This window comes from Hordeum vulgare, chromosome 2H, assembly GCF_904849725.1.
Source record: "Hordeum vulgare subsp. vulgare chromosome 2H, MorexV3_pseudomolecules_assembly, whole genome shotgun sequence".
Taxonomy (NCBI): domain Eukaryota; kingdom Viridiplantae; phylum Streptophyta; class Magnoliopsida; order Poales; family Poaceae; genus Hordeum; species Hordeum vulgare.
Genome location: NC_058519.1, coordinates 604,527,157 through 604,532,688, shown reverse-complemented (window position 1 = coordinate 604,532,688; position 5,532 = coordinate 604,527,157).

Genomic DNA, 5,532 nt, shown 5'->3' with positions numbered 1-5,532 from the left:
TTTCTTAACGCTTCCCGCTGTGTGTTCTACAAGGGTACGTAGATCCAAATCTCCTCTCGTAGATGGACATCACCATGATAGGTCTTCGTGTGCGTAGGAAACTTTTTGTTTCCCTTGCAACGTTCCCCAACACATCTCCCACTTCTTGCGCACAAACACCAGTTGGAGACATTCGAGTTACGGACAGCGAGAGCTCTTGCACCTTTATGTTCTTACTTTGCTAATTTCAATACTAGATATAGACTCTTGCTTGTTATTGTCTTGACTTGAATTGCATATCTTACTTGCTTTACTTTGAAGTTCTTATATGTGTGTTAGCATGTCACCACAGAAATTATTTGTGTTATAGTTTACCTACTCGAGGACGAGCAGGAATTAAGCTTGGGGATGTTGATACGTCCCAAACGTATGTATAATTTCTGTTTGTTCCATGATCTTTTGGGTGACATTGTTATATGTTTTCCTACACTTTTATATCTTTTTACACATATTTGGACTAACCAACTAACTCGGTGCACCCAGTGCCAGTTTCTGTCAGCTGATGTCTTTTTTGCAGGGGCTTTTACCCCAATTTACAGAGCCCCAAAAATCCCGAGAAAATATATAAAAATCAGCGTGACGGAAGCTTCACGAGCACCAAAGGTGGGCCAGAGGGGAGCCACGGCCTGCCCAGGAGGCCTCCCTACGCGGCCCCCTCCTTGTCGCGTCACCAGGTCGCCTGGGTGGGCCCACCTCTTCTGGTGCCCTCCTTCGGCCTATATTTAATTATCCACCTGAAAACCCTACCATAATATCCAGAAACGCAAATTTCTACATCGTTCTGCCGCCGCAGCCCTATCCAGATCGGGAGCGTCAGAAGACCTCTTCCCGGCACCCTGTCGAAGGGAGATTGACCTCCGGGAGCTTCTCCACCACCATGTACGATTCCCGGGCGTGCCGTGAGTAGTCCTCCTTGGACCATGATTCAATGACCAGTAGCTATGTGATGTCTTCTCTCCAAACTTGTGCTTCAATGTTTAGCCCTTGTGAGCCGCCCTACATGATCAAGGCATCTATGTAATTTTCCTCCTATTGCTATGCTTGGTTTGCTGGGATCCGATGGATTATGAGATTATGTTCATATTGTGATGAGTTATATATTTGGTTCTCCTTTTATATTATGTTCTTGAGTAATTCATGCATGTTCTCCGATGTTTTTCATTGCTTTGGCCGGGTAGTAGATTGTAACTCCAAGAGGGAGCGTTATGCATGATTGTGGGTTCATGCCCCCCGATGTCTAGCTTGAGTGACAGAAACATGAGACTAGGGGATGTGATGTTGCCACCAGGGATAAAATAATGGTGCTTGTGACCACGATTGCAAGGATTGTATACCTTACGCAAAGTTCGTTAATGCAATTGTCCGTTGCTTTGAGTTTACACTTTGGGTGGGGCTCGCAACTTAATACCAGCGAGATGATCTGGATAGATATCTCAAGGTGGATTATTAGTAAGTAGATGATGATGGATAAACGGTCTACTTGTCTTGGTGTACTGCTCATTAGTTTTGAGCCTCTAACTTTCTAGTAGCATGATTAGCATTGCGGTGCGTTTATAATTTTTTCAATTGCCCAGCTGTAATTTGTTTATCCAGCATAGTTGTTTATCGTCTTTTGGGAGAGAGACATCACTAGTGAATATCATGTGACTCCGGTCCATATTACCACCATTGCTTACACCTCCACTATTTACTACTTTTATTTACTTTTCCGTTGCAATCACTATCACTATTCCCGCTTGTGTTTTGATCCTTTGCAAACTACAAGGCCGAAGAGATTGACAACCTCTCTGAACTCGTTGGGAGCAAAGTTACTTGTTGTGTATGCAGGTCCACGTCTTCTGCTAGCGCCAGAGCAGCGGACACCTACTTGTTGATCCTCGGAGTCCTCCTGGTTCGATAAACCTTACAGTCCCCATGTAAGGAAAATCTGCTGCTGACTATGTCTCCACCTTCCACTTGGGGTAACCAACGAGGGGCGAGAAGTATATCCATCAACTCGTCATCACCAACGTATTCACCATAAGGGTGATGTCAACAATAATAAGTCATGACCACCCACATTCAACTGGATATATATGCCTAGACCTTTCCCCACCACATGATGCTTGCAAAAGAGAAAATAAAAAGGAGTAGAGAAGAATACTTTGACTCTTGGATAAAGGTAAATACATAAAAGTAAAAGATAGGCCCTTCACAGAAGGAAGTAGAGGTTGTCATGCGCTTTTTTGTTGTATGACCAATCCCTTAGTGCAAAGGAACATTACGTTATATTGCCCCTTATGATGACAACCTTTATTATGTGTTTTATCGCTTTTATCATCGCCATCACAAGTTTGTACAATGCTTAATTTCCTTACACTAAATGATCGAACATGTTTAGAAGCAATTTTATTGCCTTGTGCACCGATGAAAAATTACTTGAAGGATCTTACTCAATCCATAGGTAGGTATGGTGGACTCTTAAAACATGGATTTGGGTTTAAGGTTTTGGATGCACAAGTAGTATCTCTACTTAGTGCGGAGTTTTGGCTAGCAAAGATATTGGGCAAGCACCACATGTTAGAGGATCTATAACAATATAACAATATAACTTCTATGTGAATGTGAACAAACATAAATCATTACATTGTCTTCCTTGTCTAACGTCAACAGTCTTGGTAGACTATAATTAATGGGGGCTCACAATCACAAAAGATGTCAAGCATAGTATATTTGCATGTAAATCTTCTCTTCTCTTATTAATTCTTTCAGGTGTTGCATCACCGACCAATGCTATGTTTGTCAACCTTCAACAAATTTTACCACTTATACTTTTACATATGTGATGTCACTACTTACTATAAGATTAGCATAATTGTCTTTCTCGCATCTGTTACTTTCGTATAAAATTAAAAGATAGGCCCTTCAAAGAAGGAAGTAGAGGTTGCCATGCACTCTTTTGTTGTATGACCAATCCCTTAGTGCAAAGGAACATTAGTTATATTTCCCCTTATGATGGCAGCCTTTATTATGCGTTTTATCGCTTTTTATTATCGCCATCACAAGTTTGTACAATGCTTAATTTCCTTACACTAAATGATCGAACATGTTTAGAAGCAATTTTTATTGCCTTGTGCACCGATGACAACTTACTTGAAGGATCTTACTCAATCCATAGGTAGCTATGGTGGACTCTTAAAACATGGATTTGGGTTTAAGGTTTTGGATGCACAAGTAGTATCTCTACTTAATGCGGAGTTTTGGCTAGCAAAGATATTGGGCAAGCACCACATGTTAGAGGATCTGTAACAATATAACTTCTATGTGAATGTGAACAAACATAAATCATTACGTTGTCTTCCTTGTCCAACGTCAACAATTTTGGTAGGCTATAATTAATGGGGGCTCACAATCACAAAAGATGTCAAGGATAGTATATTTGCATGTAAATCTTCTCTTCTCTTATTAATTCCTTCTAGTGTTGCATCACCGACCAATGCTATGTTTGTCAACCTTCAACAAATTTTACCACTTATACTTTTAAATATGTGATGTCACTACTTACTATAAGATTAGCATATGATATTTTTCATTATTTTCCTTTATTTCGATTGCAACAAGAAAGTAAAGAAGCAAAAATTCAAACTAAACTTTTATTTGACTAAATCACAAAATAACTGAAGTTCGAACTAATATGGATAAATATAATAAGAGCGATGGTGATACGATACCGGGGCACCTCCCCCAAGCTTGGCACAAGCCAAGGGGAGTGCCCATACCCGTTTACTCAAGTCTCTTCCTTTGTTGAGGAAGATGAAGGTGGTATTGCATTTTTCTTCTCCAACTTGTGTTTGAGGCTAAAATTATCCTCCCTCGGATCCTCCTTCTCCAATTCCAGTTTTAATATCTTTTCACATAATGACGCTTTGCTTTCCTGCAGAAAACAGGAAGGGACAAATTGGACCTTAGGTGTGTACTTGTTAAGGAGGCTTGAATTTTTGAATTCCACGTGCATATCTTCGGGTTGAGGTTGTGGATCTCCCTCTTCCTTGGATCTATCCTCCTTTGCTTCCTTCATATCCTCGTCTTCCTCCTCCTCTGTAGTCCAGCCGTAGTGATCTACCTATCCGTAGACCTTAGGGTTTGTAATGAAATTAGTGACATAGCTCTCGCCCTCCGAATCTTGAGACGACATATTTTCAGACCTGCCAAGAAAAACAGCACGAAACAAGAACACATGATTTCTTCGTGGTATTGGGGTCAAATCATCGGTAGATATATATAAAGAACTTTTATACAAGGAAATACTTGTCCTACAAGAAAACGGAGCCAGGAAGGTGCCCGAAGGGCCCACTACCCACGAGGGCCCGCCAGGTGGGGTTCGTGTGCCCTCGTGCCTAGTGGGCACCTGGGTTTCCTTCCCATGTGTTTATCAATTTCCTAATTTTTGTAATATTCCGAAACTAACAGAAAATACTCTTGCAGATTTTTCAGAGTCTGTTTACTTACCGTATGACATACTTGATCCTTTTAAGGGTTCTGGAGTGTTCTTGAAGTTCTCCTTTATGTATTCCTCTGGTGTCATGGTTTGAATAATATCGCTTCAACATTAATAGGTGTACCTGAAATATAGTGCTTTATTCTTTGTCCATTGACCACCTTCGGGTTAGTGCCTTCGGGATTATTGATCTTAATACCTACAAACCGATAAACTTCTTCGATGATATATGGTCCTTCCCATTTGGAGAGAAGTTCTCCTGCAAAAAACCTAAGACGAGAATTGCACAATAGAACATATTCACCAACTTTGAATTCTCGCTTTTGGATTCTTTTGTCATGCCATCTTTTAACTTTTTCTTTGAATAGTTTGGCATTTTCATAAGCTTGCATTCTCCATCATCTAGTGAGCTAATATCAAATAACCTCTTTTCACCAGCAAGTTTGAAATCATAGTTGAGTTCTTTAATTTCCCAATAAGCTTTATTTTCTAACTCAAGAGGTAAATGACCTACTTTTCCATAAACCATTTTATAAGGAGACATACCCATAGGATTTTTGTACGTTGTTCTGTAGGCCCGCAATGCATCAACTAATTTCTTGGACCAATTCTTTAGGGACCAATTAATAGTCTTTTGCAATATTAATTTTATTTCTCTATTGGTTAATTCTACTTGACCACTAGATTGAGGATGATATGGAGATGCAATTCTATGGTTAACATCATATCTAGAAAGCAACTTACGAACAACACCATGAATAAAATGTGACCCACCATCAGTCATTAAGTATCTAGGACTCCAAAACATGGGAAAATAACTTCCTTAAGCATTTTAATAGAGGTGTTATGACCAACATTACTGGTTGGAATAGCTTCTACCCACTTAGTGACATAATCAACAACAATCAAAATATGTGTATACCCATTATAGGAAAGAAAAGGTCCCATATAATCAAATTCTCAAACATCAAATGGTTCGATAACAAGTGAATAATTCATAGGCATTTCTTGACGTC